Source organism: Mustela nigripes, chromosome 12, assembly GCF_022355385.1.
Source record: "Mustela nigripes isolate SB6536 chromosome 12, MUSNIG.SB6536, whole genome shotgun sequence".
NCBI classification, from domain to species: domain Eukaryota; kingdom Metazoa; phylum Chordata; class Mammalia; order Carnivora; family Mustelidae; genus Mustela; species Mustela nigripes.
In genome coordinates this window covers 148,476,878-148,503,469 of record NC_081568.1, presented here as the reverse complement: position 1 = coordinate 148,503,469, position 26,592 = coordinate 148,476,878, and the positions used below count along the sequence as shown (strand labels likewise).

The following is a 26,592-nucleotide window of genomic DNA, read 5'->3' as shown; positions in this document are numbered from 1 at the left end:
CTGGAAAACACTCCAGTTCTCAAAACAGGCCTGAACCGGTTCCATCTTCAGCTTTCTGGAGGGTGGGGGCTTTTTGGCATTTGCCCTGGTTTGTGCAGGGTAATTTGAACACTTTCAGCCCAGAGGCTGAGAGCAGCTGCCTTATACCTAAGAGTCTTACTCTGATGCCAGTGTCCAGACGGGTGAGAAGTCCATATTCAACCCCCTTGAGGCTGGCGGCTCAGATGGGTGCAAACACTGCCTGCCAAGTTACTCCTTAGGGCTGCCCAACATGCTCAGCTCAGCGGCTAACTCCCTTCTGCCTGCAGAGATCAGACTGCAGAAGTGACATCCATGGTGGATTTCTCTTCCTGCCCCCAGCTGTGACCTTCCCTGGTGTCAATATACCTGCCCCAGCCAAGTGAGGGTCTGAGCTCAACACAGCTCATGAATGACTTGATGAGTGTAAAAGCTGTGTGAACTCTCAGGGATTGTTCTATCCTCATCCTCCTGTGGGAGCAGCAGTGAAAGACCCCCAGGGTGTTTGTGTTCAGAAGGGAGGCCCCAGGAAGGGGGCTGTGTGACTTTGACGGGGTGAAAAAGGAGGTCTGTTGTACAAAGTTTCTGCTGAGATTGCAAATGTCCATAACAAGTTATGAAATCCTTCTGTGGCTAAGATCCTGTGACTTCGTCATTGTCATCCTTGATTCCTCCCCTGGGTCATGAAAGAGCAGCTGACAGGTTGTGCAGAGGAAAGGCAAGGATCATTTTAGTGAGCCCGTTACAAGGGACATGGCCAACAGAAGGAGCTGCCTTTGAACTTTGACACCACAGAGGAGGCAGAAGGCTGGAAGGTTTGGACTATACTTGTTCCAAGATCCCAATGGGGCCCTGAGCATGGGCCTTCATAGGACCCTTCTTCCTGAGGGACATTCACCACACTAGGCCATCAGCTGCACTGCAAATGTCCTACCTGGGTGAGTCTTTTCCTATAATTGTAGTTCCCCTACGCCATGCTCCTCCATGTAATGAGGGCATTGGGAGGAAGAATGAAGAGAGAAGCCTACTCTTTTCCTGTCCCTGTTGCAGATGTCTCACCCAGTTGGAGGAAGGGCTGAACCAGGACAGGGGACATTTCTGTTCTACAAAAGTCTGGGGATTGTGTATTACACTGACTGGACATCTACTCATCTGAGTGGAACCAGGAGAGGAGGGATTTCTAAGCCATTCGTTCCTAAGAAGAATTTATTTCCCTTTTCTCTGAACAGAGAGAACATAACAACATCTTTATAAATCATATTTCCTCATTTCCTAATGGTGATTTAGGAGCAGCAAGTCTGAGCTGGACCTTGAGCTGTGTATTCTGGGACATCAGCTCCCAGCCCCTTGGGTGCAGAGGACACTGTGGACCTCAGCCAACCCAACAGAGAGCACCATGTCCAGAGTGATTCTCACATACTGCTGGGGAGCAGATGAGCCCTGGGGAGCCCCTGATGGGAGCTTTTTCTCACCCTCAACAAAGAGCCCCATCACTGCCAGGGTACTTGGGCCTCAGAGGATTTTCCTGCCTTCCTACTGAGAACTGTAATTGGCTGTCTGTGTGTGCTTCTTTGCATCCATGGCCAGTTGTCAAGGTCATGTATGAGCCTGCATCTTTGCCTTGCCATTGCTTCTACCTGGAATTTCCATCTCTCTTGCCCAGTGCTTCCTCCCTGAACGATTTCTCAGTCTTTGTCCCATCATTGCAGTGATTGTACGTCAGATGGAGAACATTTCTCTGATGTCCCCAAAATACTGCAGGAGGGAGAGATTCACGACCGAGTACACACAGAATAGACAGAGCAACAATCTGAAAAGAACTAAGATATTTGTCTATTTTATATCTTTTACTTACTCATGTAATATAATGATCACTTAACACTGAACAATCATCCCAAGAAACAGAACATCTCTAACCACTTATATCTCCTTGTGTGTTCCTATTTACTCTAGCTCTGTCCCCAGCCCCTGGGTGACAATGTCATGCAATATGTGTTTATGATTCTTTTATTTGTGGTGTTATCACTTATATACGCATGCCTAAACAATATATTGCTTAGTTTTCTTGAAGCTTTATTTAAGGGGTGTTCTATGGGTCCTTAATATTTAATCTTTTTTTGAAGATTTTATTTATTTATTTGACAGACAGAGATCACAAGTAGGCAGAGAGGAAGGCAGAGAGAGAGAGAGGAGGAAACAAGCTCCCTGCTGAGCAGAGAGCCCGATGCGGGACTCGATCCCAGGACCCTGAGATCATGACCTGAGCCGAAGGCAGTGGCTTAACCCACTGAGCCACCCAGGCGCCTGCCCCAATATTTAGTCTTAACACTACACTAAAAGATTTATTCCTCTCTATATAACTATGGTTCATGCTTTTCGATGCTGTGTAAGTCAACTTATTTATCAGTTTTCTGTCAACGCCTATCCTCTCTGTTTTGCAGTTATGAAGACCTCTGCTGGGAGCATATGTCCACATGTCTTCTGCACATTTTTGCAGAATGACTCTTTGGTATAGTGTTAGGAGTGGAAATGCTGAGTCCTAAGGCACATGGATGTGCCATTTTATGATTTAGCTGTATTGTTTCTTCAAAGTGATTGTATTGATATACATTCCCAGCAGCCACGTTTCAGAGATTCTATCAATCAACATTCTCACCAGTACCCAATTTTTCCTGACTTTTGAAAATTTGCAGTCAAACTAATTAACACTGTCATCTTGTAGTGCACAGAGGTGCATTTGTCTCATTAGTAGTTAATGTGCAGTATTTTCTCTATTTTTTGCCCAAATATATTTCTTTTTTTTTTTGAGAAAGTTCTATTCATGTCATGCTGAATTTTTTTCTCTTTTTCCTAGTGATTTCTAGACTCTTTAAAATCTTTCCTTCCGTTGATCTTTTTTTGGTTACATTTTGTGCAAATTATCTTCTTCAGATTTGTGGATATTTTTAGACTTTTTTTTGTATTTGATTTCATAAAGAAAAACTTTACACTTTTCTGGTCCATCTGTTTTATACAGCTGTCATCTTGGTATCTTATTTTTTTAATATAAGCTTTTAAAAATTTATTTATTTTCAGCATAACAATATCATTATTTTTTCACCACACCCAGTGCCCCATGCAATCCGTGCCCTCTATAATACCCACCACCTGGTACCCCGACCTCCCACCCTCCCCCACTTCAAACCCCTCAGATTGTTTTTCAGAGTCCATAGTCTCTCATGATTCACCTCCCCTTCCAATTTACCCCAACCCCCTTCTCTCTAACTCCCCATGTCCTCCATGCTTTTTGTTACGCTCCACAAATAAGTGCAATTATATGATAATTGACTCTCTCTGCTTGACTGATTTCACTCAGCATCATCTCTTCCAGTCCCATCCATGTTGCTACAAAAGTTGGGTATTCGTCCTTTCTGATGGAGGCATAATACTCCATAGTGTATACGGACCACATCTTCCTTATCCATTCATCCGTTGAAGGGCAACTTGGTTCTTTCCACAGTTTGGTGACCGTGGCCATTGCTGCTATAAACATTGGGGTACAGATGGCCCTTCTTTTCACTACATCTGTATCTTTGGGGTAAATACCCAGGAGTGCAATGGCAGGGTCATAGGGAAGTTCTATTTTTAATTTCTTGAGGAATCTCCACACTGTTCTCCAAAGAGGCTGCACTAACTTGCATTCCCACCAACAGGGTAAAGAGAGTTCCCCTTTCTCCACATCCTCTCCAACACGTTGTTTCCTGTCTTGCTAATTTTGGCCATTCTAACTGGTGTAAGGTGATATCTCAATGTAGTTTTAATTTGAATCTCCCTGATGGCTAGTGATGAACATTTTTTCATGTGTCTGATAGCCATTTGTATGTCTTTATTGGAGAAGTGTCTGTCCATATCTTGGTATTTTTATACAGGTTTCATCTCCTTTAAGAAATCTTTCCCTAAGAACAGCTATGTTCTCTTCTTCAGTTCCCATTGAAATTTAGGTCCTAAGTCCATCAGGAGTTGATTATCATAGGTGAAGTAAGTAGAGATTCAGTATCCTCTATCCATATGGAGAACCGGTTTGTCAGCTCTGTTTACTAGATGGTGCCTTCTATACCCACTGACATCCCATGTATGTCTCCCAAGCAACAGAATTCCACACATGCCTGAGTCCCATCCAAGACTGTTCCTTTCTGTGGGCCAGTTAGTCTACCCCTGTGCCAGCATCCAATTGTCTTAGATACTATAGCATGGAAATAAATCTTACAGCTCCTCTTGTAGATCCTTATAGATATAGAACCTCCTATGTTCTTCTTCTTATAGAGATATTTTGTTATTTTTCCTCCTGACCTGCCATATAAATCTTAGAATCTAGGTACCTTGTTCCCTTTTTTGTGTCCATTTCCCTGGTATCTTACCAAATTTCCCCAGAGCACCTCCTGGTAGTGGAAGTTGTTTATGAGTAATTCCCATAACCTGCCAGGGAAATCTATGCCCAAGTGGGATGATGGGGCAGCCAGCAATAGGGGCCCTAAAAATGAAAGAAATGGAAAGACAGAGAGAAGTTATAGTCTTTTTTCTTTCTGATGGGAAATACTTCTCAGTCACTGAAAGCTTTGGAAGCTTGTTCACAACCTTCTTCCCTGTCCCCAGGGCTTGCCTGGGAGTCTTGGCTAGATGACCTCACAGGAGTTATCTGAGACCTGTCTTTCATGGTCCCTGGTGTTTCTCTGCCTCCCCCTGCTCCCTGAGCCACTGAATGCATAAGATCATCATGTTTCTTTTCCCGGAACTGCTTGTTCTGCAGAGAAACAGTAGTTTCACTTTCGTGTCCTGTAAATATGGGCCTGCAACTCTCAGCCAAGCTTTCCTGAGGGGGGCCTCAAGTCAGAGGCTGTCATCCTTTCTGTTGTTTTCACACTTTCCCGGGCAGGACAGAGGCTCATGGCAGTGACTTCAGGAGCACTCAGTGCCTGCATTTCTCAAGGAGGACAGGTCTGTGGAGTGTTCCTATATCAGGGGCTCCTGGTATACTCCACTAGACTCTGAATTTTCTGTTGTGTTAGTGGAAATATTTGTGATACCCGACATCAGAAGCCCCTTTTTTTCTTGGAGCTGATGAGTGAACAAATTATGTATGTGAAATGATGGGAAGAACTTGGAGAACTGAGCTTTGAACTTGCAGAACTGAGCAGTTAAGTTTGGCAAGTAGAGAGCAAAGATTCCATTGAGTTCCTTGTGCCATTCTCTTTGCAGAGGAGAGAACTATTGTCTGAAGAGATCTCTTCTCCTTCCTTTTTAAAAAGCTGAGGGACACCTGGGTGGCTTTGTTGTTAAGCATCTGCTCAGGTCATGATCCCAGGGTCCTGGGACTGAGCCCTGCATTGGGCTCCCTGCTCAGCAGGAAGGCTGCTTTTTCCACTCCCACTCCCCCTGCTTGTGCCGCCTCTTTCACTGTGTTTCTGTCAGATAAATAAATAAAATCTTAAAAAAATAAAAAATAAAAATGTGAACATTGTATGAAAATTTAAAATAAGCAGAATTTTTACTAGGTGACTATGATTGGAAACTAAATTATGTTGTAATGTGAATCAGTCCTTCACTACCATAGTGCTGTTTAAAACTCTGAGTTTTTGTAGCCATAGCAATATAAAATAATCCTTAGTTGGGCATTATTTTTGTCCACTCAGGCCCTAACAAATTCGACAGACTGCATGGCTTATGAACAGAAATTTACTTCTCATACTTCTGGAGGTTAGAAAAACCCAGTTAAAAGTACCTGTAGATTATATAGTTAGAGCTCATTTCCAAGGTGGGCATTTCTTCCTGTCACCTCACATATTAAAGGGGCAAACTAGCTCTGTAGGGATCTTCTGGTGATGACCAGTTTGGAAAAGGACAACAGCATTTGCCATTCTTAGTCTCTTAGAGTCTAAGTAGGATGTAGGACATTGGCAGTTTCTGGGGTAACTTGGAATTGGGAAAGTATGTCTGGAACACCAGCTGGACCTCTGGTAGATTAGGAATAGGGGTGGGTTTTCAGGGACAAGAGGTCTAACAGACCTCAGACAATGTATAACAATGCTCATGTCTATCTGCATAGGAGAAACAGTCCCTATTGCTGGACACCAACTCCATCCTTTACAGATGATGTCAGTGAGGTGGACTCTTGTGTTGTGCTTTATGTCCATTGATGATGCAGATGTTTATTACACCTTCCTAGAATAAAGCAGCATATATATATTTTTCCCATCACCCTTTCCCTATGATGATAAGATGGGGGGAAATATGGGGCTCGGTATGCATTGGGTTCATTCACAAATATTCTTTTTCTTTTTTTTGTAAATATATATATACATATACACACACATACATACATATATACAGATGTATATATGTATATACACACACACACACACACACTCACACACACTCTATCTTTATCCATTCATCTGTCAATGGACATCTAGTCTCTTTTCATAGTTTGACTATTGTGGACACTGCTGCTATAAACGTTGGAGTGTAAGCGCCCCTTGGGATCACTACATTTGTATCTTCAGGGCAAATACCCAGGAGTGCAAAAGCTGGGTCTATTTTTAATTTTTTGAGGAACCTCCATATTGTTTTCCAGTGTGGCTACACCAGCTTATATTCCCACCAATAGTGGAAGAGGGTTCTTTTCTTGTGTCTGTTGGCCCTTCTGGATGTATTCTTTGGAGAAATGTCTGTTTGTGTCTTCTGCCCATTTCTTGACTGGATTATTTTGGTTTTTTTGGGTGTTGAGTTTGGTAAGTTCTTTATGAATCTTGGATTCTATCCCTTTTTCTGATAAGACATTTGCAAATACCTTCCCCCATTATTTTGGTTGTCTTTTTGTCTTGTTAACTGTTTACTTTGCTGTGCATAAGCTTTTTATCTTTATGAAGTCCCAATAGTTCATCTTTGCCTTTCTTTCCCTTGCCTTTGGAGATATGTCTAGGAAGAAGTTGCTGCAGTTGAGGTCAAAGAGGTTGCTGTCTGTGTTTTCTAAGATTTTGAAGGATTGCTGTCTCACAGTTTGGTCTTTCATCCATTATGAGTTTCTTTTTATGCATGGTGTAGAAAATGGTCCAGTTTGATTTTTCTGCATGTGGCTGTTCAATTTTCCCAACACCATTTTTTGAAAAGACTTGCTTCTTTGGATATTCTTTCCTCCATTGTCAAAGCTTAGTTGACCATAGAGCTGAGAGTCCCTTAATGGGTTCTCTATTCTGTTCCATTGATCTATGTGTCATCTGTTTTTGTACCAGCACCATACTGTCTTGATGATTACAGCCTTGTAATATGGCTTATAGGCTGGAATTTTGATGTCTCCAGCTTTGGTTTTCTTCCTTAACATTCCTCTGGCTATTTGGGATCTTTTCTGTTTCATACAAATTTTAGAATTATTTGTTCCAGCTCTGTGAAAATGTTGATGGTGTTTTGATAGGTGCCGCTTCCTGACGGTGCATGGGAGAAGAATGAGGCACAAACAACTCAGATGCAAGAGAAAGGGAGCAGGGGACAACAGTAGAAAAGACTGTTGTCCCAAACAACTCCTCAGTCCTGCTTTTATTGGATAGAAACGGTAATCAACAGAAGAGCCGAAGAAGGCCAAACATTAGTCATATGCCTTGTAGATAAACAAGAAGGAAGGCAAAATATGTCTGGACAAACAGTATAAAGTTTATAGTTGAGCAAGCACATTCAAAGGACTTATTCAACTAGCCACAGGCACTCTTGGGGAGGGGTGGGGATGGGAGGGAAGGGGAAATAACGGAAAAATGAAGCAGGCCGCTTTCCTCCTTGAGCGGGCGCAGCGTTCTCAGCTGCTTGGCATCCTTGAGGCAGGTGGTGTTCCTCCCTGAACAGGCTGGGCATCCCCCGCTGCTCAGCTTCAAGGCTGTATATCCGTCCTCTCCCCCAGAGGCCTGTTGCCAGTATGTGTTTTTCTTAAGACTATATCTAAACATGCTTGATAACTAGTAAAATTTCTCATGGGTTATATTTTAAGTAATACATTGTTCTGAGGGACAGTTGCAGATAGGGATTGCCCTGAGTGTGTAGATTGCTCTGGGTAGCATAGATATTTTAATATCTGTTCTTCCAATCCATGAGGATGCAACATTCTTCCATTTCATTTTTAAAAAAATTGTTATGTTATGTTAGTCACCACATAGTACTTCATTAGTTTTTGATGTAGTGTTCCATGATTCATTATTTGCATACAACACCCAGTGCTCATTGCAACACATGCCCTCCTTAATACCAATCATTGGGCTAACCCATCTCCCTGCCCCAAAACCCTCAGTTGGTTTCCCAGAGTACATAGTCTTCATGGTTCATCTCCCCCTCTGATTCCCAACCCTTCAGTTTTCCCTTCCTTCTCCTGATGTCCCCTATTCCATTCCTTATTTTCTGCATGAGGAACCATATGATAAATGCCGTTCTCTGCTTGACTTATTTCACTTAGCATAATCCATGTCAATGCAAATGGTGGATATTCATCCCTTCTGATGGCTGAGTAATATTTCATTGGGTATATGAACAACATCTTCTTTATTCATTCATTTGTTGAAGGGCATCTTGGCTCCTTCCACAGTTTTTTATTTCTTTGTGTTTCTCAATTTCTTTCATGAGTGTTCTATAGTTTTCTGAGTACAGATCCTTTGCCTCTTTGGTTAGGTTTATTTCTGGGTATCTTATGGTTTTTGGTATAATGTAAATGGGATCGACTCCTTATTTTTTACACATTGTTAGTGTATAGAAATGCAACCAATTTCTGTGCATTGATTTAGTATCCTGACATGTTGTTCAATTGCTGTATGAGTTCTAGTAATTTGGGGGCAGAGTCTTTTGGGTTTTCCACATAGAGTATAATGTCATCTGCAAAGAATGAGAGTGTGACTTCTCCTTGTCAACTTGAATGTCTTTCATTTCTTTTTGTTGTCCAATTGGTGCGGCTAGGACTCCTAATACTAAGCTGAAAGATAGTGGCGATAGTGGATATCTCTGGCACGTTCATGACCTTAGGGGAATAGTATTTGCTGTTGGCTTTTCGTATATGGCTTTTATGATATTAAGGTATGTTCCCTCTCTCCCTACACTGTGAAGAGTTTAATCGAGAAAGGATGCTGTGCTTTGTCAAATGGTTTTTTGGCATCAAATGAGAGGATCATATGTTTCTTGTCTTTTCCTTTATTAATATGGTGTGTCATGTTAATTGATTTTCAAATGTTGAACCACCCCTGCATCCCAAGAATAAACCCCACCTGGTTGTGGTGAATAATCCTTTTAATGTACTGTTGGATCCTATTGGCTAGGATACTCTCACTGAATATGTAGGCATCCATGTTTATTAGGGATATTGGTCTGTAATTCTCCTTTTTGGTGGGGTCTTTGGTTTTGGGATCAAGGTAATGCTGAACACATAGAAAGAGTCTGAAAGTTTTCCTTTTTTTTTCTTTCAAAGAAAATTTCTATTTTTGGAACAGTTTCAGGAGAATAGGTATTACTTCTCCCTTAAATGTTTGGTAGAAATACCCTGGGAAGACATCTGGCCCTGGGCTCTTGGTTTTTTTGGGGAGATTTTTGATTATTGCTTCAATTTCGTTGCTTGTTATGGGTCTGTTCAGGTTTTTTATTTCTCCCTGTTTCACTTTTGGTAGTTTATACTTCTCTAAGAATGTATCCATTTCTTCCAGGTTGCCTAATTTGTTGGCATATATTTGCTCATAATATGTTCCTATAATTGTTTGTATTTCTTTGGTGTTGGTTGTGATCTCTCCTCCTTCATTCATATTTTTATTAATTTGGGTCCTTTCTCTTTTCTTTTGGATAAGTCTGGTCAGGAGTTTATCAAGCTTATTAATTCTCTCAAAGAATCAGCTCCTAGTTTCATTGACCTGTCTTACTGTTCTTCTGGTTTCTATTTCATTGATTTCTGTTCTAATCTTTATGCTTTCTCTTCTTCTGTTGAGTTTAGGTTTTATTTGCTGTTCTTTCTCCAGCTCTTTTAAGTGTAAGATTAAGTTGCATATTTAGGACTTCTCTTATTTCTTGAAAAAGGCTTGTATTGTTATGTATTTCCCTCTTAGGACCATCTTTGCTGTATCCCAAAGATTTTGAACAGTTCTGTTTTCATTTTTATTTGTTTCCATGAATTTTTAAAAATTCTTCAGTTTCCTGTTTGACCCATTCATTCTTTTTTTTTTTTAAGGTTTTATTTACTTATTTGACAGAGATCACAAGTAGGCAGAGAGGCAGGCACAGGGGTGTGGGGGTGGAGCAGGCTCCCTGCTGAGCAGAGACCCTGATGTGGGGCTCAATCTCAGGACCCTGAGATCATGATCTGAGCCAAATGCAGAGGCTTTAACCCACTGAGCCACCCGGGTGCCCCAATCCATTCATTCTTTAGTAGGATGTTCTTTTACCTCCATGTATTTGTGTTCTTTCCAAATTTCCTCTTGTGATTGAGTTCCAGTTTCAAAGCACTGTGGTTTAAAAATATTCAGGGAATGATCCCAACCTTTTGTTACTGGTTGACCTGATTTGTCACCCAAGATGTGATCTATTCTGGAGAATGTTCCATGTGTACTCAAGAAGAATGTGTATTCTGTTGCTTTGGGATGGAATGTTCTTAATATATCTGTGAAGTCCACCTGGCCTAATGTGTCATTCAACACCCTTGTTTCCTTGTTGATCTTTTGCTGAAATGATCTGTCCATTGCAGCAAATGAGGTGTTAATGCCCCCTACTATTGGGGCACCTGGCTTAAAGGTGCCCCAATAGTAGGGGACTGCTGCTCTGCTTTTGGCTTAGGTCATGATCCCAGGGTCCTAGCATTGAGCCCCACATTGGGCTCTTTGCTCAGTGGGAAGCCTGCTTCCTCCTCTCTCTCTGCCTACTTGTGATCTCTGTCTTTCAAATAAATAAATAAAATCTTTAAAAAGTTCCCTACTATTATTTTCTTATTATTCATGTGTTTCTTTAATTTTGTTATTAATTTGCTTATATAACTGACTGATCCCAAGTTAGGGACAAAAATATTTACAATTGTTAGGTCTTCTTGTTGGATAGATCCTTTAAGTATGATACAGAGCTCTTCCTCATCTTTTATTACAGTCTTTGGTTTAAAATCTAATTTGATATAAGGATTGCCAGCCCAGCTTTCTTCTGATGTTCATTAGTCTGATAAATGGTTTTTTACACCTCACGTTCTTTTTTTTTAAAACTATTTTAAAATTTATTTTCAGTATAACAGAATTCATTGTTTTTGCACCACACCCAGTGCTCCATGCAATGCGTGCTCTCCATAATACCCACAACCTGGCTCCCCTAACCTCCCACCCCCTGCCCCATCAAAACCCTCATGTTGTTTTTCAGAGTCCATAGTCTCTCATAGTTCATGTCTCCCTCCAATTTTCCTCAACTCCCTTCTCCTCTCCATCTCCCCATGTCCTCTGTGTTATTCCTTATGCTCCACAAATAAGTGAAACCATATGATAATTGACTCTCTCTGCTTGACTTATTTCACTCAGCATAATCTCTTCCAGTCCCATCCATGTTGCTACAAAAGTTGGGTATTCATCCTTTCTGATGGAGGCATAATACTCCATAGTGTATATGGACCACATCTTCCTTATCCATTCATCTGTTGAAGGGCATCTTGGTTCTTTCCACAGTTTGACAATTGTGGCCCTTGCTGCTATAAACATTGGGGTACAGATGGCCCTTCTTTTCACGACATCTGTATCTTTGGGGTAAATACCCAGTAGTGCAATTGCAGGGTCATAGGGAAGCTCTATTTTTAATTTCTTGAAGAATCTCCACACTGTTTTCCAAAGTGGCTGCACCAATTTGCATTCCTACCAACAGTGTAAGAGGGTTTCCCTTTCTTCACATCCTCCCCAACACGTATTGTTTACTGTCTTGTTAATTGTGGTCATTCTAACTGGTGTAAGGTGGTATCTCAATGTGGTTTTAATTTGAATCTCCCTGATTACACCTCACTTTCAATCTGGAGGTGTCTTTGGGTCTAAAATGAATCTCTTGTGGACAGCATTTGATAGGTTTTACTTAAATTTTTTTTAAAAGTTTTTATTAACATATAACATATTATTAGCCCCAGGGATACAGGTCCATGGATAGCCAGGTTTACACACTTCACAGTGGTCACCATAGCACATGCCCTCCCCAATATCCATAACCCAACCACCCTCTCCCTCCCCTTATCCCAGTAACCCTCAGTTTGTTTTTTAAGATTAAGAGTCTCTTATGGTTTAAGAGTCTCCTGTTCCTATCTTGTTTCATTTTTTCCTTCCTTACTCCCCAATCCCCCACATTGCCTCTGAAATTCTTCATATTAGGGAGATCATATGATAATTGCTTTTCTTTGATTGATTTATTTCACTCAGCATAACACCCTCTAGTTCCATCCACATCGTTGCAAAAGGCAAGATTTCATTTCTTTTGACAGCTGCATAGTATTACATTGTATATATAAACCACCTCTACTTTATCCAGTCATCTGTTGATGGACATCTAGGTTCATTCCATAGTTTGATTACTGTGGACATTGCTGCTATAAACATTCAGGTGTATGTGCCCCTTCGGATCACTACATTTCTATGTGTAGGGTAAATACCCAGTAGTGCGAATGCTGGGTCATAGGGTAGCTCTATTTTCAACTTTTTGAGGAAACTCCATGCTGTTTTCCAGAGTGGTTGCACCAGCTTGCATTCCCACCAACAGTGTAGGAGGTTTCCCTTTTCTCCAAATCCTCGCCAGCATCTGTTGTTTCCTGACTTGTTAATTTTAACTATTCTGACGTGTGAGGTGGTAACTTACTGTGGTTTTGATTTGTATTTCCCTGATGCCAAGTGCTATGGAGCACTTTTTCATGTGTCTGTTGGCCATCTGGATGTCTTCTTTGCAGAAATGTCTGTTTATTCTTCTGCCCATTTCTTGAGTGGATTATTTGTTCTTTGGGTGTTGAGTTTGATAAGTTCTTTATAGATTTTGGATACTAGCCCTTTATCTGATATGTTGTTTTCAAATATCTTCTCCCATTCTGTCAGTTCTCTTTTGGTTTTGTTGACTATTTCCTTTGCTGTGCAAAAGCTTTTGATCTTGATGAAATCCCAATAGCTCATTTTTGCTCTTGCTTCCCTTGCCTTTGGCGATGTTCCTAGGAGGACGTTGCTGCGGCTGAGGTTGAACAGGTTGCTGCTTGTGTTCTCCTCAAGGATTTTGATGGATTCCTTTCTCACATTGAGGTCCTTCATCCATTTTGAGTCTATTTTCATGTGTGGTATAAGGAAATGGTCCAATTTCATTTTTCTGCATGTGGCTGTCCAATTTTCCCAACACCATTTATTGAAGAGGCTATCTTTTTTCCATTGGACATTCTTTCCTGCTTTGTTGAAGATTAGTTGACCATAGAGTTGAGGGTCTATTTCTGGGCTCTCTATTATGTTCCATCGATCTATGTGTCTGTTTTTGTGCCAGTACCATACTGTCTTGATGATGACAGCTTTGTAATAGAGCTTGAAGTCCGGAATTGTGATGCCACCAACTTTGGCTTTCTTTTTCAATATTCCTCTGGCTATTCGAGGTCTTTTCTGGTTCCATATAAATTTTAGGATTATTTGTTCCATTTCTTTGAAAAAAAAATAGGATGGTATTTTGATAGGAATTGCATTAAATGTGTATATTACTTTAGGTAGCATAGACATTTTCACAATATTTGTTCTTCCAATCTAGGAGCATGGAACATTTTTCCATTTCTTTGTGTCTTCCTCAATTTCTTTCATGAGTACTTTATAGTTTTCTGAGTATAGGTTCTTAGCTTCCTTGGTTAGGTTTACTCCTAGGTATCTTCTAGTTTTGGGTGCAATTGTAAATGGGATTGACTCCTTAATTTCTTTCTTCTGTCTTGTTGTTGGTGTAGAGAAGTGCGACTGATTTCTGCGCACTGATTTTATCTCCTGATACTTTACTGAATTCCTGTACAAGTTCTAGCAGTTTTGGAGTGGAGTCTTTTGGGTTTTCCACATATAGTATCATATCATCTGTGAAGAGTGATAGTTTGACTTCTTCTTTACCCATTTGGATGCCTTTAATTTTTTTGTTTTGTTTTGTTTTGTTTTCTGAGGCTAGGTCTTCTAGTACTATGTTGAATAGCAGTGGTAATAATGGACATCCCTGCCGTGTTCCTGACCTTAGTGGAAAGCTTTCAGTTTTTCTCCATTGAGAATGATATTTGTGGTGGGTTTTTCATAGATGGCTTTGATAGTATTGAGGTATGTGCCCCCTATCCCTGCACTTTGAAGAGTTTTGATCAGGAAGGGATGCTGTACTTTGTCAAATGCTTTTTCAGCATCTATTGAGAGTATCATATGGTTCTTGTTTTTTATTAATGTGTTGTATCACATTGATTGATTTGCAGATGTTGAACCAACCTTGCAGCCCTGGAATAAATCCCACTTAGTCATGGTGAATAATCCTTTTAATGTACTGTTGAATCCTATTGGCTAATATTTTGGTGAGAATTTTTGCATCTGTGTTCATCAAGGATATTGGTCTGTAGTTCTCTTTTTTGATGGGATCCTTGTCTGGTTTTGGGATCAAGGTGATGCTGGCCTCATAAAATGAGTTTGGAAGTTTTCCTTCCATTTCTATTTTTTGGAACAGTTTCAGGAGAATAGGACTTAGTTCTTCTTTAAATGTTTGGTAGAATTCCCCTGGGAAGCCGTCTGGCCCTGGGCTTTTGTTTGTTTGGAGATTTTTTTTAAAAAGATTTTATTTATTTGATAGGCAGAGATTACAAGTAGGCTGAGAGGCAGGCATAGAGACAGGAGGAAGCAGGCTCCCCACTGAGCAGAGAGCCTGATGTGGGGCTGTATCCCAGGACCCGGGGATCATGATCTGAGCCGAAGGCATAGGTTTTAACCCACTGAGCCACCCAGGCGCCCCTTGTTTGGAGATTTTTGATGACTGTTTCAATCTCCTTACTGGTTATGGGTCTGTTCAGGCTTTCTATTTCTTCCTGGTTCAGTTGTGATAGTTTATATGTCACTAGGAATGCATCCATTTCTTCCAGATTGTCAAATTTGTTGGCGTAGAGCTGCTCATAGTATGTTCTTATAATTGTCTGTATTTCTTTGGTGTTGGTTGTGATCTCTCCTCTTTCATTCATGATTTTATTTATTTGGGTCCTTTCTCTTTTCTTTTGGATAAGTCTGGTCAGGGGTTGATCAATCTTATTAATTCTTTCAAAGAACCAGCTCCTAGTTTCGTTGATTTGTTCTATTGTTTTTTGGGTTTCTATTTCATTGATTTCTGCTCTGATCTTTATGATTTCTCTTCTTCTGCTGGGTTTAGGGCTTCTTTCTTGTTCTTTCTCCAGCTCCTTTAGGTGTAGGGTTAGGTTGTGTACTTGAGACCTTTCTTGTTTCTTGAGAAAGGCTTATACTGCTATATATTTTCCTCTCAGGACTGCCTTTGCTCTGTCCCACAGATTTTGAACCATTGTGTTTTCATTATCATTTTTTTCCATGAATTTTTTCAATTCTTCTTTAATTTCCTGGTTGACCCATTCATTCTTTAGAAGGATGTTGTTTAGTCTCCATGTATTTGGGTTCTTTCCAAATTTCCTCTTGTGATTGAGTTCTAGCTTCAGAGCATTGTGGTCTGAAAATATGCAGGGAATTATCCCAGTCTTTTGTTACTGATTGAGACCTGATATAGGACCGAGGATGTAAACTATTCTGGAGAATGTTCCATGTGCATTAGAGACGAATGTGTATGCTGTTGCTTTGGGATGAAATGTTCTGAATATATCTGTGCTGTCCATTTGGTCCAGTGTGTCCTTTATGGCCTTTATTTCCTTGTTGATCTTTTGCTTGGATGATCTGTCCATTTCAGTGAGGGGAGTGTTAAAGTCTCCTACTATTATTGTATTATTGTTGATGTGTTTCTTAGATTTTGTTATTAATTGCTTTATATAGTTGGCTGCTCCCACATTAGGGGCATAGATATTTAAAATTGTTAGATCTTCTTGTTGGACAGATCCTTTGAGTATGATATGTGTCCTTCCTCATCTCTTATTAGAGTCTTTGGCTTAAAATCTAATTGATCTGATATAAGGATTGCCACCCCTGCTTTCTTCTGATGTCCATTATCATGGTAAATTCTTTTCCACCCCCTCACTTTAAATCTGGAGGTGTCATCAGGTCTAAAATGAGTTTCTTGTAGGCAACATATAGATGGGTTTTGTTTTTTTTTTTTTTAAAGATTTTATTTATTTATTTGACAGAGAGAAATCACAAGTAGTTGGAGAGGCAGGCAGAGAGAGAGAGGGAAGCAGGCTCCCTGCTGAGCAGAGAGCCCCATGCGGGACTCGATCCCAGGACCCTGAGATCATGACCTGAGCCAAAGGCTTAACCCACTGAGCCACCTAGGCGCCCAGATGGGTTTTGTTTTTTTATCCATTCTGTTACCCTGTGTCTTTTGATTGGGGCATTTAGTCCATTAACATTCAAGGTAACTATTGAGAGATATGAATTTTGTGCCATTGTATTGCCTGTAAGGTGACTGTTCCTGTATATTGTCTCTGTTCCTTTCTGATCTGCTACTTTTAGGCTTTCTCTTTGCTTAGAGGACCCCTTTCAATATTTCCTGTAGAGCTGGTTTGGTGTTTGCAAATTCTTTCAGTTTTTGTTTGTCCTGGAAGCTTTTTTTTTTTTAATGTATTTATTTGACAGAGAGAAATCACAAGTAGATGGAGAGGCAGGCAGAGAGAGAGAGGGAAACAGGCTCCCTGCTGAGCAGATAGCGTGATGCGGGACTCGATCCCAGGACCCCGAGATCATGACCTGAGCTGAAGGCAGCGGCTTAACCCACTGAGCCACCCAGGCACCCCGTCCTGGAAGCTTTTTATCTCTCTTTCTATTTTCAAAATGATAGCCTAGCTGGATATAGTATTCTTGGCTGCATGTTTTTCTCGTTTAGTGCTCTGAGTACATCATACCAGCTCTTTCTAGCCTGCTAGGTCTCTGTGGATAAGTCTTCTGCCAATCTAATATTTTTACCATTGTATGTTACAGACTTCTTGTCCCGGGCTGCTTTCAGGATTTTCTCTTTGTCACTAAGATTTGTAAATTTTACTATTAGGTGATGGGGTGTGGACCTATTCTTGTTGATTTTGAGGGGGGTTCTCTGTACCTCCTGGATTTTGATGCTTGTTCCCTTTGCCATGTTGGAGAAATTCTCTCCAATATACCTTGTGCTCCCCTCTGTCTTTCTTCTTCTTCTCTTATCCCAATTATTCTAATGTTTCATCTCTGGTGTCACTTATCTCTCGAATTCTCCCCTGTGGTCCAGTATCTGTTTGTCCCTCTTTTGTTCAGCTTTGTTATTCTCTATCATTTGATCTTTAATATCACTAATTCTTTCTTCTGCCTCATTTATCCTAGCAGTGAGAGCCTCCATTTTTGATTGCACCTCATTAATAGCTTTTTTGATTTCAACTTGGTTAGATTTTAGTTCTTTTATTTCTCCAGAAAGGTCTTTTATGTCTCCCAAGAGGGTTTCTCTAATATCTTCCATGCCTTTTTCGAGCCTGGCTAGAACCTTGAGAATCGTCATTCTGAACTCTAGATCTGACATATTAGCAATGTCTGTATTTATTAAGTCCCTACCTTTTGGTACTGCCTCTTGTTCTTCTTTTTTTTTTTTCTGGTGAATTTTTCCCCCTTTTCATTTTGTCCAGATAAGAGTATATGAAGGAACAAGTTAAATACTAAAAGGGTGGCAAAGACCCCAGGAAAATATGCTTTAACCAAATCAGAAGAGACCCCGAATCGTGTGGGGGAGAAAGGGTATAAAAAGAGGTTCAGAGAAAAAAAAAAGAAACAATTAAAAAAAGAAAACAAATAAAGAAAAAATATAAAAAAGAAATATATATATTAAATAAACTAGTTAAAAACCTTAAAAAAAGTGTAAAAGTTAAGAAAAATTTAGCAACAGAAGAAACAAAATTGAAAAAAAAAACCCACTCCATATTAAATTAACAGCAAGACTAATTAATCATGGGGGGAAAGCCATGAGTTCAGTGCTTTGCTTTCTCCTTCTCTGGAATTCCGCTGCTCTCCTTGGTATTGAACCTGCACTCCTTGGTAGATGAACTTGGTCCTGGCTGGATTTCTCGATCTTCTGGGGGAGGGGCCTGTTGTAGTGATTCTCAAGTGTCTTTGCCCCAGGCAGAATTGCACTGCTCTTACCAGGGGCCAGGTTGAATAATCCGCTCGGGTTTGCTTTTGGGAGCTTTTGTTCCCAGAGGACGGGAATGAAAATGGCAGCCTCCCAGTCTCTGACCCAGAGGATCCGAGAGCTTGGGTCCCCACTCCTCAGTGTCCTCAGAGAATAGTGCCCAATAATACCCGTCTCCCTGGCCTCCAGCCGGGCACCGAGCTCACCCAGACTGCGATCGGTTTAAGGTAACCCCGAGCTGAGAGCTCACTCCTCGGCTCTGTCTCTGTAGCCGGCTTCCCCGTTCTAATACCTGTAAGCTCTGTGACAGTCAGACATCCCCGATCCTTCTGTAACCCTGTGGGACCTGGGGCCACACTGACCCCACGTGGGCTGCACCCCGGTTTAGCCTCTGGAGCAATGTCCCTCAGTGGAACAGACTTTTAAAAGTCCTGATTTAGTGCTCCGTTGCTCTACCGCTTGCTTTGGATTCACTTCTCTGCCAGTCCTACCTTTCAGAAAGTGGTTGATTTTCTGTTTCTAGAATTGCTGTTCTTCTACTCTTCGATCTCCCATTGGATTTGTAGGTGTTTCCAATGTTTAGATAAGCTATCTAGCTGATCTCCTGCTACCTGATGTAGTCTCAGCCTGCTACTTCTCTGCCATCTTGACTTCTCTCCCCTGTTGTGTTTTAATTTTAATGATGACTTGCTGGCCCCCAAGATTAAGGAGGTAGGTGAGAAATTCCACTTTGTTAGGATCAAGGTGGACAATGATTTATACAATGAAGGGAAAAACAACCATGACTGATTTCCTAAACCTGGTGAAGACTCTGCTGAAGGAAACCCTGTTCATAAACACTATACCTTGTGTTGATTTTGCCTAATTTGTCTGATGCTTTCAATTGAGAAGCTCTGGCTGGATGCTCTGACATCACTGACTTTCATTTTCTTCCACATCAGGGCCTGCTTCCATGACTCTGATTTGCCCCAGCAGAAGAAGTGCTTGAATCTTTATTTTAGCTTGGATGTGAAGTCAGTCAAAGGGATTTCCAGGAAGTGGACATATCTGTGAAGAATATCAAGAGTTTCACCAGTCCTTGAGTCTCTGGTTATTCCTGGAGAATAACTACATAACAGCCAAGGCCATGAAGTGTGCTGAAGGTCATTGCTTGGTGAACGAAGGCCTCCAAACCATTCTCTTTCAGTTTTTGAAAATATACTTTCTACATCTGCAATTCATTTGAAATCATGTATACAGTGGCCAGTGATGCTATAAAACTCTCACATGAGACTTTAGAGAGTCAATGGTGTGGTAATCTGAGAAAAGCTAAGAAGTGTTCCTTCTCTACACACTGAAGCTTACCAATTGGCAGTTTGGTGAGCTTGTTATGGTTAAGAGCTTTGGCTCACAATCCAGTTGTCTTCATTTATTCACTTTCTTACCTGTTTATTCAGCATTAATTGAATAGTCACAATTACGTGAAGATCTAGGGCTCCTTCAGCAGACCTCAGCCATTGCCTGAGTACTTTCCAAATGTGTAGTATAGATACTGCAGCAAATAAAACAAACCAAGTCCATGCTCACATGAACCTTCCTATTAGGGGGGAAATACAAGAAATAGTGGAGAAATGAAAAGGTGACATGGAGTCCAGGAGTGGTGGTGCTATGAAGAAGAATAAAGAAGTATAAGCAGAGAGGGAGGCCTCTCTGAGGACTTGACCATTGAGAAGAGACACAAAATATGCATATGTAGGATTAGTGTCCCTGGTGGAGGGAACAGCAAATTCTAAGGTCATTAAAAATGCAAGGAGCTTGCCACGTCCATGATTACCTGGGGGGCCCCTGGGTTGCAGTATACAGTAGTGTGCACAATGGGAGAGTGTTAGGAAAGGAAGGCTTACAAATAATCATGGACCAGTGATGTAGAATACTGGAGGGCCTGGTAATTTCTTGAGAAGTTATTCTAATTATGATGAAACCACTGAAGGGAGGCTTTGGAAGGAGTTTGGCAGATAGATGATCAAGGAGTCTGACTAGATAAGCCTAAAGAACCTAACGTGCCTATTTAGTTGTTCAGTGAGAGAAGGCACAGGATTGGTTGAGTGAGAGACAGAGGGTGTGAAAAGAGCCTGGACTCCAGATGTATTTTGAATATAGTCCTGCCAAGGTTTGTTGACCTGCTGGGGGAAGATAAGGGAGGGGAATCATATGCTGGATTTGTCCTGAGCATCTGAATGAAGAGAAGTGCCTATCAAGGAGTTAGGGAAGGCTCTAGGAGAGTAGCCCTGATGCTAAGGGTGAAGCAGGGGTGTCAAGAATCAGGAGCTCAGAAATGGAACTATGAGACTTGAGGTGTCTGTTTGAATTCGGAAAGGAGATGCTGTGTGTGATGAGGGAGCAGGAGGCTGGCTGAGGACAAAGCAAAAACTGGCACCTTGCACCCCCTCTCCACCTGCTCCCCTCAGTAATGTGTGTGACACTCCTCAGGCACCCCTGACTGCCATAAGCAAGAAACAAATAGTTAACTTGCAGAAATCACAATCCTGCAGGACAGGAGTTTCCCTTGGTTTACCAATGTCCTGGAGATTTACAACAAAGAAGCTATCTTAACAATAGCACAATTTCCAGAGGCAAATAACTCAGTTCCTCAAGCCCTAAATAAAGTTAAATTTCTTCTAAACCCAAATCTCACTAACAAAGATGCTTGATAGCAGAAATGTGAATGGCTTGCCAAAAGACAACATTGATCAAGCAGCAAGACCTCCAGTATCCCTGCACCTTGTAGGCCCTCTTTAGCATATGAAAGCTTGGTTGAAACCTCCCTTTTCCCTCACCTTCCCCCAGCCGCAGGGTACATAACCTGCAATCCCTCACAACCCCGGGCAGCAGCTCTTTCTGCCCACGGGTCCTGTCCCCGTGCTTTAATAAACCACCATTTTGCACCAAAGATGTCTCAAGAATTCTTTCTTGGTCATTGGCTCCAGACCTCAGCCCATCAAACCTTACCTAGGTTCTAGAACTTCATCATGTGCACAGGTGGATATTTGTCTGAGGGTGAGCAGAGAGCATGGCTGTGCACCTTTCAAGATGTCTAACTTAAGGCATATCACTCAAAAGCATTTCCTTTTACCCTCAAAATAGGGATTGAATCACTCACTAAGGGACCTTGTGGGGATACAAAGTCCTAAGGCAATTTAACATTTACTAAAAGAAGTATGGGACAGTGAAAGTGCTCCATGGAGACACTGGAACTATTAGGAGGCACAACATAGGTAAATTAACTTAGGACAAAGAAATTTGTCATCACAAACCTTCTCTCCAGGGAACATCTGGGTCGATTTGTTAACTGCCCCACCACCCCAAATTGGTATCCACTTTACGAGCAACATTCTGGACAAGACATTTCTTTCTCAATTGAATTGCCTTAGGAGTTGTCAAAAATTGTTTAATTGTATGTAGGTCAATTTCTGTCAACTCTATTCTGTTCCATTGTTGTGTATATCTATCCTTTCTTCCATACCACAATGTCCCAATTATGCTGATTTTCTAGGAAGTCTTAGAATCCTAAAAAAGGATTTTAGGAAGTAGTGAAACAATTTTGTGTGATACTAGATTTCCATTTGTTCGAACCCATAGAATGGACACCAAGAGTGAACCCTAATGTAAACTACTGGCTTTGAGTGATAATGGTGTGTCAGTGTAGGTTCATGGATTTTAACAAAGGACCCACTCTCTGGGGAATGTTCATAGTGGAGGAGGCTGGGCCTGTCTGTGTGGATGAGGGGATCTATGGGAAGCCTCAGTTCTTTGCACTCAAGTTTGCTTTGGTCCAAAAACTGCTCTAAAAATAAAGTCTTTAAAAAAAGGAAAAAAAAACAATAAAAAAAGAATGGGGTAAGAATAAGGTGTGTGGCTTCAAACTTTATTCCTATAAATTTCATAATTGATTTTTTCTTATGTTTCCCTTGTTTTTCCTATGTATTTTTGGAATTAGCTTGTCTATATCTCTGAATGAAGCTTTTGGGATTTTGGTTGGGATTCTTTTCAATCTATAGATCTAATTGGGGAAAACTGCCCTCATCATTAGTGATGCTTTCAATCTATGAACACACTTTGTATTTTCTTGTATTTGAAACTTCTTATTTTCCTACATCACATTTTGTAGTTTTCAGTGTATAGCTCCCGCTTATATTTTGTTGTTTTTACCTAAGTATTTCATTTATTTGTTTTGATGTAATTTTACTGAAAAAAAATTTAATTTTAATTTTTCATTACCAGAACATAGGGTTACTTTTGTAAAGTGGACTTCCTTTTTGTGACATTTCACTGATTATTAGTTGAGGAGGTTTTTTGTTTTTGTTTTTTTTTTTTTTTACGTGGTTTGTTTTTTTTTTTTTAAAGATTTTATTTATTCTTCAGAGAGAGAGGGAGAGAGAGCAAGCACAGGCAGACAGAATGGCAGGCAGAGGCTGAGGGAGAAGCAGGCTCCCTGCTGAGCAAGGAGCCCGATGTGGGACTCGATCCCAGGACGCTGGGATCATGACCTGAGCCTAAGGCAGCTGCTCAACCAACTGAGCCACCCAGGCGTCCCTAGTTGAGGAGTTTTTTATGGATGTGTTAAGATATTGTATTTTAAGATTTTATTTATTTATTTGACAGAGAGAGAGAGACATCAAAAGTAGGCAGAGAGGCAGGCAGAGAGAGAGGGAGAAGCAGAATTCTTGCTGAGCACAGAGCTGGATGTGGGAGAGGGAGAGGCTCCATCCCAGGATCCTGAGATCATGACCTGAGCCAAAGGCAGAGGCTTAACACACTAAGCCACCCAGGCGCCCCGTGTTGAGATTTTTTGGTGAAAAACTTATGTCTCCTTTGGACAGGGGGAGTTTTGTTTTTTTTTCTTTCCAGTAAGTATACCTTTCTTTTAGTCTTATTGCACAAAGTGAGATCTCAAGTAGCATGTAGTATAGATTGCTGAGAGAGGATATCCTTGTCTTGTTCTTGCTATTAGGAGAAAGCAATTAGTCTTTTAATAACATGATTAAGAATGATATTAGCTGTAGGGTTTTTGTTAGTTTATTTGTTAAAAAGAATCGTGTTCATTAGCTTAAGGAAGTTCTATTATTAGCTTATGAAAGTTTTTTTTTTTAAGATTTATTTACTTTTTAAGATTTTATTTATTTATTTGACAGAGAGAGAGATCACAAGTAGGCAGAGAGGCAGGCAGAAAGAGAGGCGGAAGCAGGCTCCCTGTTGAGCTGAATGCTCTATGCGGGGCTCAATCCCAGGACCCTGAGATCATGACCTGGGCCGAAGGCAGAGGCTCAACCCACTGAGACACCCAGGCACCCAAGACTTATTTATTTTTAGAGAGATAGAGTTTGTGAAGCAGACTCCCTGTTGAGAGGGGAGCCTGATGAGGGCTTAATCCCAGGACACTGAGATCATGACCTCGACCAAAATCAAGAGCCAGATGCTCAACCAATTAGCCACCTGCACCATCTCTGAAAGTTTTTTTTTTTTTAAATAGTAAATGAATGGTAAGTATTACTGAAATGTTTTCCTGCATCTATTGAGATTGTTACTGGTTATTTCTCATTGCATCTTATTGCAATCCTATGTGTTAGAGTGATTAAATTTTTTTTTTTCCTACTGTTCACAGAGGAAACTCTCTCAGAGTTTTGATTCCTGGAGAGAATCTCACTTGGTTGTGACGTATCAGCCTTGTCACATATTGCTGTGACTGTTGCCAACATTTATGAATACTGCCATGCTTATATCCACGAAGGTTGCTTCCTTAGTCTTCTAATTGCTTGTAATTGTGTTTTATTTTCTTGGTTTGGTACTGAGGTGTACTGGCTTCATGAAATGAGTCAGAAGGTGTGCCTTCCTCTTCTGGAAGACCTTTATAGAATTAGTACTATTTCTTTTTTAAATGTTTGGTGGAATTTACTAGTAAAAATATAGACCTGGAATTTTTCCTTCCTTCTGCCTTCCCTCCTTCTTTCATTCCTTCCTTCTTTTTATCCTTCCTTCCTTCTCTCTTCTTTTTGGGAAACATTTTAGTTAATAGTAAGGATTGGTTGGACTGTCTCCTTTGGTAGTTTGTGTCTCTCAAAGAATTAGTATATTTTGTGAAAGTTGTTAAATTTGTGAACATAGAGCTCTTAGTATTCCTTATTATCCTTTTAATGTCCACGGGAACAGGATTGATGTCCCACATTTAATTTATTCTGTTGATAATTTAGTCTTGTCTCTTTGTTTTGCTCAGTCTGACTAGCAGCTTATCAGATTTATTGATCACTTGAAACAGCTGACTTCCTCATGTTGATTTGTAAATTTGTAAACCGTAATATTAGCTATCGTGTTATTTTACTTTCCAGTATACAATATAATGATTCAAATATTCCACAGACTATCGAGAGCTCCTTGTGATAAGTGCACTCCTTAATCCCCATCACATACTTAACCTGTCTCCTGAGTACAGCAGGAAACTAGGGGCATTAGCTGCAGTGGCGGGGCCCTGGTGGGGTCCAGTGGTGGCAATGAGCAGGGCAGCCATGGCTGAGCATGCAGAGGCTGGGGTGGAGTGAGGTAGCCTCTTGGGGTGTATAGCAGCTAGACAGGACACATGTGACATATCTATATTTGCACGGAGCTGTCAATCCTAGGCCAGTTCCCCAATGGTTGGTGGGAACACAGTTGCTTTAGAGGCACTGGCCAGGGGCTCGGTGTTTGGCAGCAGCAGTGGCCAGGGGCACACTACATGTGTGTAGTGTCTAGGTGGGGTGCACGTGGCACTAGCAGTACTTGCACTAGCCCTGGTGGTGCACACTGGCAGCAGGTGAGGGAGCAAGTGTCTGTGCAGGGCCTCCTGTAATACAGGTGGCTCCGCACCTATGCTGAGGGGCAGGGGAAAAAATGGCACTTGTCAGCTCCTTTGTTCCTGGAGGAGTCCACCCACAGTCTCTCAAATCCTGACAAAGACATCTCCCTCCTGTTTACCCCAGGCATTGTACAAACTATGCATTCTGTGTTCCCTCTCTGCTGGCTGTTGTCTCTTTAAAGGTGGGGACCCATCTTTCACTGTCCCTCCAGGCTTACCCAGTGATGAGCCAGCTGAGTTTTAAAGCTGCAGGCTCCAAGTCCTGCTGGTTGTACAAACTTTTGGAATTCAGTCCATCTGGTTTTTGTGGCCCTGTGTTATGGAGACTTGTTTTCCCTTGTGTGGGCTCCCTGGAGTTTCCCCTCCCCACATGGCTACAACAGACTCTCCATAGTTAATCCTAGAGAGGAGGCCATATGCAAAATAGAAGGAAGGGCAGAGATGCAGTCAAGAACAAAACTCCCAGTGTCCTTAACCACAAAGTGGAAGGACACCACAAACACAGAGAAGGAAGAGGAACAGAGCCCACATCAGGCACACCAGACATGGGGTCCTGGCATGAGGAAGATGAGTACCCATAACATTTGCTTTGAAGCCAAAGGGGCTTAAGTGTAGGAGTTTTTATAATCAGTGGTGCTTAACAACAGGTACTTGAAAAGTCATCAGACTCAGCTCTGGGTGAGCCAAAGGTCATAGGAAACTGGCCCCAGATCTTCAAGAAACAGCATAAACAAACGACACTGTTGAGATACAGTTAGATGCAGAGGTCTCAAAAGTCTCCTGGGGTGCACAGGAAGGAGATTTATTTACTAATCTCAGAATGTGCACTGGAGGGCCAAGCATCTTTAGGAGACTTCTCCAAGAACAAAGGAGCTGCTGAGTGCCACTTCTCTCTCCACTACCACCTAGTTACCAGAACACCTGCAGTACCAGCATGAGCCCTTTCTACAGAGCTTGCTAGCATTACATGAACCACCTCCACATTCTGGAGTGTACCTCCCGTATCCAACATGTCTCATTTGTGCAGGAGTCCCTCCAAAGTATCTCCAGAGGGATCTAATCCTTCATGTAACCCTGGTAGGGGTCAGGGACCAAAACCTACCTTAGCACTGCGAACCCCACCTCCATGTATTCCAGTGGACTTGTTTCCGTCAATCCGCCCCACCTAGCAGAAGTCCCTCGAAAGCAGTTCCTGATTTCCCTCATTCTGCAAGCAGCTCCAGCTGTGTCCTGCTCCACTCCAGAGTGACTTTTAGTCCATAGATAAGGGGAGATAAACACACATATGAGTTTAATTACAGTCATAGCAGTGGGCGAGGGACAGATGTCTGTTCTGCCTTCCAGTCCAGCCCACTAAGAAAAACCTCACTGGAGGCTGCACAAGGGGAAGCCTTGTATTGAGGGGTCACTACAACCCTAAGACAAACTGTGGGCAGACA

General features: G+C 41.4%; 1 long non-coding RNA gene across 1 annotated transcript; it reads left to right on the top strand.

Annotated features, from left to right (window-relative positions):
- Positions 1-129: 129 nt before the first annotated feature.
- LOC132027441 (uncharacterized) lies at positions 130-22,174 on the top strand. Its single transcript, XR_009407155.1, has 2 exons — positions 130-956; positions 19,230-22,174. It is a non-coding gene; the product is annotated as an uncharacterized LOC132027441 (long non-coding RNA).
- Positions 22,175-26,592: the final 4,418 nt, after the last annotated feature.